Here is a 9731-nt window from a genome sequence, read left to right as displayed (position 1 = left end):
TCAGTGCGTCTCTCCCCTCCTCCCCCTCCTCCCCCTCCTCCCAGGAGCCTCTCTGGCCTGCCTTTACTTGTTGTGGGAGGTTGAGGGCACCATCTCCGAGGGGAGCCATTGGATCACGGCCCCAGATGAAGTGCTTATGCAGCTTTCTACGATTCACCGTTGCCATAGTGATGCTCCTAAGCCTATTTGTCCACAATAAGCTATATCAGCTGAAAGGGAGCTGGAGAGAGATGAAGAGGCAGATAGAGAGGACAAAGTGGGTTGAGCAGCGATATTGAGAGCGCCAGATAAATCCAAGATTGTTGTTTTGAGGATAGGGTTAGTGTGATGTGAGCTCAGCGTGGACTGACGACAGCTCGGTTTAGTGGCGAGGGGTCATCCTGTGTGAATTAACTTCCCACAGATAATGAGCGTCAATGGCCCACTACAGCTGGGAATGATTTACCGGAGGGTCGGAAATGTGCTAATTACAGGAGGAAATGTTTGTCGGTTTGTTTGTGTGTGTGTGTGATGCAGATAATTGAGAAGCAGAGGCAGGGTCCAGACTGAATGAGCAGTCTTTGTGTAGGTGGATAACAAGGTTTGTTGGTTTATTCTGCGTGTAGGTGTGAGCAGCAATCCTCAGACGGTTGCTTTCTGCAAACATTCACAGTAACCTTGAAATCTCCATCACATACCCTCCTCCTCTTCCTCCTATTCAGTTTTACTCTGTAAATAAAACGCTGACTGAACTTTGGACTCTGGTTATTCACAGCAGAAACACTGAAAATACTGTAAGCAGAAAGCTAGTGTGTTTTCTTATGAGTGCCAGGATATCTTATATGCCTCTCAATACCTGACTGAGTCGCCTCTGCCATTTCATGTATGTAGACCTAAAGTCAAAAAGAGAGTATTTTAAACCATTACTTTGTTACAATTTGATCATTTTAAAAAAGATTTACATATAAACAATCTGTTTATAAAGGTTAAAGGTTTAAAGCAGCTAAATTGAATTCAGCCATCAATCTTCTTACAGTTAAAACCCCTTGTTCTCTTGTTGCATCACAAAATGAGTCTGCTGAAGATTATTTTAGTGTTGTTTGGAAATCTAAATTAAAGTTGGGGCTAGCTGTTTGCCTGGATCTGATCTGTGAATCAGTGTATGCATACAAAACGTTTCTGTTCACAAGTCAAATTCATATGAGGCCTCTAAAGACTGCATTATTTAAATAGTGTGCATGGGTATCCACCAGTATTTTTGGTTCAATACCTATTGTGTTCCTAAACTTTTTCTGTGCTGGCAAGAGTGAAGAGACAGCAAAAAGAAAATATATTGTACTGAAAATGGACGATATGAAGATGTTTTGTCAGACTCTAGATTTCCTTAAAGGCCAGTATGATCAGTATGAATTATAAAGGACAAAACTGTTTTAGTGTTCATGAGCATCTGTTTTCAGACACACTTGTGTTTTATTTGTTTCTCTTGAAGTGTTGTAAAGATTTTGAAATGTATCACTTGACCAAATTACAGTTTATTTCTTCTGTCGAAGATAGTATCTAATATTCATTCATATATCTAATCTGATATCAGGTTGTTCTCGCAAAAACAAAAGATGTGTATGTGATCTCAAAATATTCGTTATGTAGCTCATAAGTCAGCCAAGTTACACAACAGAAATCATGAATACCCTAACCCTAAAAAAGAGGTATCAGTCAGTCTAACACTTAATACTTAATTCATTTTACAATGCAAAGTCAAAAAAGCAGCATCAAAAGAAAATGTTAGTTTTTGTCTCACACTTGTTTTTTTTTAGCCTGTTTACATAGAGTAAATGTCACATAACTGATCTATTATTAACAAGCTGCCCGTTTGGAGGATGCAGATCCAATTCATAGCCACTGTGTCGTGCTTTTAATCGGCCTACAGAAGTATGGTCCTGCGAAGGCAGTGTGTCAGCTTGAAGGTGACAGATGGGCAGATAAGCTATCTGTGTAATCTAAACAGATGACCGTCTTAATCCTCTAAAGTGATTCTCTCCATCAGTGGCGTGTTCCGCCTCTCTGACGGTGCGTCATCAGCTTTCATGTTATTTGGGAGTTTTGGCAGACTTGCTGTGTGATGCGACACATGTTAGACATCATTACGTGTTTATCCCCCACACCCCACAGTCATACTTTCAGAGTTCGTTAACCCAATTATCAGGTTTATCAGGTGGTTATAACCCGCTGCTTCTTTTCTAAGTCAGTGATGATTTAATTAAACTGACTCGTAAATGTGTTTTACTGATCATTCAAGCATGTTTGATTTTACAGGAGACAAGGAATTTGAGTTCAAACCATCTGAGTTTTTTCTCCACATCAAACGAAGTACATGTTAATCGGTCAGACTTGTTCATCAGACATTCAGACACATACAAACATCAAAAGATTTTCCTCTGGTTCCAGTCTTGAACTTCAACCCTGAGCAAGAAACCAAAAACACTGAATCCAAAGAATACCAAAAACTATCACTGCTGATAAAACAAAAATGTCATTTAGCTGTAGGTCATTAGTTTCAATAAGGGACATCTGTTGATAACGAATTAACATTAGGACAGTGTTTCCAAAGTTTCTTGCTGTGTTAATAAATGTCTTGTCTATATCAGTAAAGCTGGTATGTGTCTGAGTTTTTTTTTTTAGATACTTACACTCCTCCAATCCCAACAGATAAACTGTCGAATCCCAAATTTGTGAGCCTGACATGTAATATATAGACGATGAGTCAGCGTGACTCAGGAGGAAGAACAGATTGATCACAAGAGCCTGAACAACACAGCTAATAAGGTGTAAACAGTAACCCATGTCATGCTTATCCTGTGATGTAACATGTGATGTTCACTTTCCCACTGGATCAGATGGTTCTTGAAAATATTTCAATCCACTCGGCTTCTTGTTCTATTCTAGTCACAAGAAAAAATAAAAAGATTCTCTTTATTAATTAAATTCTTTGCTGAATTTTTAAGTCTTAATCCCATTCTTGTCCATTTGTATTGCCTTTATTCTATATTCTAGTTTGATATATAACATTGTCTTATTCAATAGTTCAATCTTAGGGGAATGACTTTGGAAATTACTTACAATTGCACTGAAAATCTAAAATGTAATCAGTGTATCTTTTCTGTTTATCAATGCTGGACACTTTTGTTCATATTCTCCTTGAGTGTATTAAATCATAAAAACAAACATTTTTCACTCATCATCATCCACCTTTTGTTCAATGAAACATATCTAACAGAGAAAAATCATTTTAAAGTGAGCTCATCCCAGAGCTTCATAATGTTGCAGCACTCAAATACACCACTAGAGGGAGGGGGTTCACCAATTTAGCTAAAAGTCCTACAGTCTTTTAGCCAAAAGACACAAAAGGATCTTTATTCCTAGATTTCCCCAAATCCATCTTAGTTTGATGGCATAATAATCATCACATGTGGTATGAGTTGTGTTAAACAGGTTTTGGGTGGAGAAAAGGAAGCAGTGGGAATGAACTCCTTGTTTTGAGAACTCATACCTCACATTCTTGAAATGAAGTACCCGCAAGGTTTGATCAAACAAACAACACCCGGCTTCACCTGCTGAACAAACATCACTCCACATGCATGAACACATTCCTTACTGAACAATCAATAACAATGTGCAGAGCGTTCAGAGGAACAGAAACAGATATGGTAGTGGACAAACATCTGCTGTGAATTAAAACTTCACCCCTCAGAAGCTTTCACAGCTGAGCTTGTTGGGCAGCACATTAAAAGACAATCAGGCTCCTCCAGCAAGGAAACAAGCAGTGAAGTGTCGTGGACAGACACAGACTCGACTGAAAGTGAGCGTTGTTTGACTGTCAGTCTAGTTGAGCTCCTACACATGTGTCAGGCTTTGTGCACTCCACACTGAATAAAGTCACATGATGAGCTGAGCACAGCACACTCACTCTGTCCTCTGGACACTGACGTTTGTTTCTGTCCTCCACTGTTGGATATTTTGAACTTCTGAACTCTCAGGATCAAGACATACATGGTTTTAAAATGCCCTCTGATCTCATACACTTGACTACTGTGTGCTAATAGCTGCCACCATCTTCTATTTCGTCAAAAATCTGCACAAAGAAGCAACACCATATCTAAAAAAAAAAAGAAAAAATTTGGAAACCTTCAAAAATTCCCAATTCCTAATATATTTCCCAATATATCCTTTTATCTTATTTTTTTGCAGTCCACATCAGCGAGATCACATTTGTACATGACATTGGGGGCAGTATGGGGTCACAGTGAGAATGTGACAGGAGGTACTTATGGTGAATACCGTGCTAGAAAGCTGAAATTTCTTGGTTACATAACATAGCCTGGACCTCAACTTTGTGCAAATGGTGAGCTTCCAGCCTGAAAATGTAGAGATGTGTCACTGGAATAAATTTCACTGGACTCTATACGGAAATTTAGCCATGGACCATAAAACTCATTGGCCATCTCAGTTGTCTGATAATAAGTGTGAAAAACAGCACCAGTACTGTACCATCCATGTTTTACTGGTTTTACACCATGCACAGACACATCAGACTCAGAATAGTTTCCGATTAATTTAGCAGGTTTCCGCAATCCAGGGATCATTAGGTTCCTCTGAGTTGGAAATCCAATTTCAGGAGGTGGTTCCAGTTGAACTTTTGTACTAGAAAACAGGAATGCCTCGCATTTGTCCTCTCTGAAATCTCCCAAAAGTTAAAAAAACTTCTGTTTCTGAAATCAAGCCAGACTTAGCTACAGCCTGAATTACTTCACATTATTAAGTATTTTCATACAACTGGGTCACGCTGCAAAATGGGAGACTGTAATTAAATAAAAATCATTGCTTTCATCAAAAAGTGAAAGTGGGCTGATGTAGAAAGTACCAGGTTAGATTAGAGAGGAAACTGGATCTTCTGTTTTATGATTATCTATGTACTTCACCACTAATTCCCTTTGGCCTTTCATAGGCAAGGCAAGGCAAGGCAAGTTTATTTGTATAGCACAATTCAACTACAGGGCGATTCAAAGTGCTCATACAGAAACCTTTGAGCAAGTTTAAGCAGTGAGATTGTGTTCCTTTATGCATTTATATTTGTGTCCATGTGCCTGAAAGGAAAACAATTCCAGTGGAGATTAAACTCTCACCAAATGTAGACATTTTTACATCCAGGTTAAAAATATTTAATTTCTCATGTGTCTATGCATGAAATCTGCACGGTATCTTTAAACTTATCTAAACTGTTGCTTGTTTTTAATTCATTTTTATTATTTTATTTGTTTCTCTTTATATTCTTTTATGTATTTTTAATGCTTCTTCCACTCCCCACTGCAATGCTTTTATTTTATGTAAAGCACTTTGAATGGTTTTGTACCTGAAATGTTCTATATAAATAAATTTGACTTTGACTTTGTGTCCAAGATCATGAATCAACAGAGTATGTTTTGTAAAAGTTTCCCATACTGAAGTTTACAAATAGGCCATTATGTAATAAAAGTTAATTTGGCTCAATGTGGCCCATCCATTCATCTCTGTGTATACCCTTTATAATGCTCAGTAATGCAAAGGGCTCAGAACTTTGGCTGAACATGGCATTTCAATTTTCAGTGCAGGACTTTCACCGTAAATAATTTCTTTATTTTCTTTTTTCTTTTATGTGGTGAAATTCCTAATTCTGTTAAGGGAAATGTGTACTTTAAGAAGAACTGCTTGAATCCAGCTGCTGCCGCATAAAGTTGAAATGTGCAGAATTTTGTAAAAAAAAATTCGAGTGAAGGAGGGAGGAAAGGGGAAGTTCCTGGGAACAGAAGGAAAACAAGTAAACAGAAGAAATTTGATATAAAAATACATTCACCCTAATATAAATATGTCTAAACACACAAAGTGGGAACCATTTTGTCTTATTTCATGTAACAATCCTTTTTCTTATCTGACTCAACGAACAACTTCTCACAATCTTCCTCTTGCTCAAACGTAATTATGTAATTCCAGAGCCTTGCAATAACATGCTCTTTAACGTCAGACTGAAATTGAAATTGGCCTGACAGCAAAATCCCAAGCTGCTCTCTGGTGTGACTATGGGGAAGGAAGTTCAGGGCAGATCACATGAGTGGTGAGGAAAAAAAAACTCAGATTTGCTGACATCCCCTTTTTCATTGGCCTTTGTCCAACATCCCATTTCACTAGAAAAGCCTCTGTGGACTGCGTACCGAGGTCAGTGGATCTGCTCTGTGAAGCCAGTACTCTCACAGCTCATCACGCTCTGAGCAGCTTGAAAAGCAAGTTTTAAGAAACTGGAAAATCAAACTTATTCAAACAAAGTGTTCAGTACCATATAGTACCATTAATGTTTTACCTTTTAGGTTTTTTTTTTAATGCTGTAAATCTCACCACGATATATTTTGAAAGAAATAGGCAAACATTTTGGAAGTTGCCACTTTCACCACGACACCTTGGCCTCACAATGTTATAAACTCTGGATAAACTTTTTCATAGTTTTCTTTTTAAATATATGATTTTGTACAGTTGTACTTTTAGCCAAACCACGATACTTTCCCATCCCACCAGAAGAATTAAACGAAAAACAAAAAAACAACAATGAACTGCCACAGAGTCCAAAACTGAGCATCCAGGATGAAGGTCCTACAATTTGTTTCCACCACCTCCTACCTTCTTTTACAGACTTTATTCCAGATATTTTAAGGCAACACTATTGTCACAGCTGGTGCACAACAGTAACAACACCAAAGGATATCTTCTATGTATAGTGGAAGTGCAGAAATGTTGATGTTATTCATATGTGTGATGTGCAGAAGTGTAGAAGTTATTTCATTGAGATGCTGAGCCACTGACTCACAGAAAATTGATGGTAAGGAAAATCTCCATGTTTATACCCTTGTTGACCAACTAACTTTTTTTTACATCTGACTTTTGAGTTGAGTGCAATGAGAAAGTGTTTAAATCCGAGGTCATATTGGTTTCTGGGAACACAACACCAGGGTATGCTCACACATTTGCAATGACGGTGCTGTGCTCAGGGCCGCAAGAGTGGGCACAGCTCAATTTTTCATCACAGAAACACACATTCATTGATTCTAATGTTTCCCATGGCGGCTCTGAAACTTACAGCAACAACTCTGAGACAAATCGAGATGAGACTGATCGGTTTTATGTTCAACAAGACAGCTCACACAGTGGGTCTGACATAGCTAGTTCAGGGAAAAAGAAATAAAGTGCTCTAATTATCTCGGCCCAGATTTACAGAAATTTGTTCCAACACAGTGTAATGCCACCGTTCATGTTGTCATAGTTACAGCCTTGCCCCCTGGGTGGAAGTGGTGCTTTCAGACTGTGAATGCATCATAGCCACGCCCTTACAAATTGAGGTATTGATATCACATGTGCAAACTTGGCGCATCTATGTAGCTTAAAATGTTTTATAAATGCTATAAATGTTGAATTTGAAAAAAAAACTGCAAGTCTACTGATTTTTCAATAAAATCAGTAGACTTCTTTCATGTGAAAGAAATGAGAAGACGTTCTTGTTATATAAAACTTATCCCAGTTTTTCCTGCTCACCCAACTGTACGGAGATCAGCGTGCCAGCTTACAGTCCTTTACGGTCACTTTGGCAGAGACACCCTGAGGCCTGATCCTCAATATGGTTACACGACCATATTGCAAAGCCAGATGGCCAAAAAAGTGATAGAATGAAAGAAAGACTTCCTCCAATTCAAATTAGAGTTGACTTTCTGTGCAGGGTTGTCAAAGTGTAGGCCAAATTATTTAATCTATGAAAACTATGTGTTGTTTTTTCAAAAAGTCCTGCAAACATTCTTAGATCTAAACTTCTAAGTTGAATTTTGCTTTATTCAGTATTAGACTCCTATCTTTTCTTAGATGTTTTTATTTCTATTTAAAACAATAATAATAATAATAATAATTAAAAAAAAATGTCCTTATATTTAAGAAGTAAAGGTGGCAGAACCCCAGGAAGAGGTTAAAAGTGACTGTGACTCGAAATAAGGCAGACTTCCTCAAACCACACCTGTGTTGACTCGGCTGATTGGTTATTGTTGCGCTAAAAGGCAAACTGCTGCTCTAGTTTGGGGTCATTGCACTTCAGAGAAGGTTTTTTCTCCAGGTCCTGTCAGTGTTTGCTGCCTTCTGCCTTCCCTCAGTTCTGATTAGTCTACAGTCACTTTTGGAAAAACATTTAAGGAGGTTGCTACAAGGGAACAGGGGAGCTGCTTGAAGAACAATATACCCTTGTGGGCTTTTATTGTAGTTGAACTTACACCTCTGATAAGAGCACAGAAGCGACGTAACAAGTCATGTTATGTTGATGTTGAAATTCCTCCAAAGCATATAGGGTCATTAAGCCCCAGGGTAATTTCCTTATTGTTACATTTAATCCCTGTTTCAGAAAACTGTTTTCTGTCATGAAAAGTTCAGTGTTACATCCATATGTTTACCATACACATAAGGTTGGCCTCACCAGGGAAAGGTTATACTCTGAGGTAGGTGCTAGAAAAAAGATCCTACAACAGGAGTTCTATGAACTATGAATGGCTTGCATTTTGTGGTGCAGGCTGCTGAGAGGCACCCCTTAACATAATGCTACCACCACCATGCTTCACTTCAGGGATTATATTACCAAGATGTTCGACCATCAAACCAGCCAGTTAAATTTCTGTCTCATCAGAACTGGCTTCTTCTCACTCTCCTTTAAATGTTGTTTGACAAACTACTCGTGAGTTGTGACATAACTTTGACTAAGAAGGACTTCCGTTCAGCTGATCTACCATCCATCCAGCATGTTCTCCACCTCTGCAGACGAGTTGCTCTTGGCTTCGCAGTCCTGTCATTAAAGTCTTACAAATCATAGGTCCAACCAGAATTTGAAACTCTTCTACACATAGATCCATTTTTTTTCCCAAATGAGCACTTCACTGTCAGACTGCAGATATACTTGTGGCTCCTGGAGTTTTTAAACATAGAAAGGGGGGCAGAGCCTTCAGTTATCAGACCCCACTCTTATGTAACCGGTTTCCAGTTTAGGTTCAGGAGCCAGACACCCTCTCTACCTTTAAAATTAGGCTTGATGGTATCTATCTTGATAAAGCTTATGGTTAGGCATGAGTGAAGGCGACGTTTTCAATGAAATCTCATGGCAGATTGTAAAATATGTACTTAGCAGTTTCACGATGAAGGCTCAAACATTTTGGTTCAGCGGTTCTCTATTGCAATACAGCACCATTCTTCTGAGGATATTTTCACAAATTCGCGTATGCAACGTAATGATGTTAACGCTTGCCATTCTTGACTAGGACAAAAAATGCCTCAATATGTGGAAGTTTAAGCAGTCACTGTCCTTCTCAACCTTTTCCTAAGTCTGTTGACTTTTGTACTTTGCTCCCACCTGCTAATGGTTACATATATGAGATAAAAGTACATTGTGAGGCTTAGAATGAATGTACATGCTAAGGTTTAAATAGAAGACAAACATATGGTTGAAACCTGGATTTTGAAACTACTACGTATTGGCCACATGGGCAAACATTTATATACTTTTTAACTCTCCATGTATATATACACCATTATTATTGTTTAAAAGTCAGGACTGTATATCTTTTTCTTTATTACAGCAGGTATTCCTGGCCTATTGTTTTCCTATTGTTTTCTGTCTCTGTCTCATGCCTTTAAGTACTTTCTGTTGA

The sequence above is a fragment of the Odontesthes bonariensis genome, chromosome 24 (assembly GCF_027942865.1).
Source record: "Odontesthes bonariensis isolate fOdoBon6 chromosome 24, fOdoBon6.hap1, whole genome shotgun sequence".
In the NCBI taxonomy this organism is placed as follows: Eukaryota; Metazoa; Chordata; class Actinopteri; order Atheriniformes; family Atherinopsidae; genus Odontesthes; species Odontesthes bonariensis.
Note: the sequence above shows the minus strand (reverse complement) of the source record.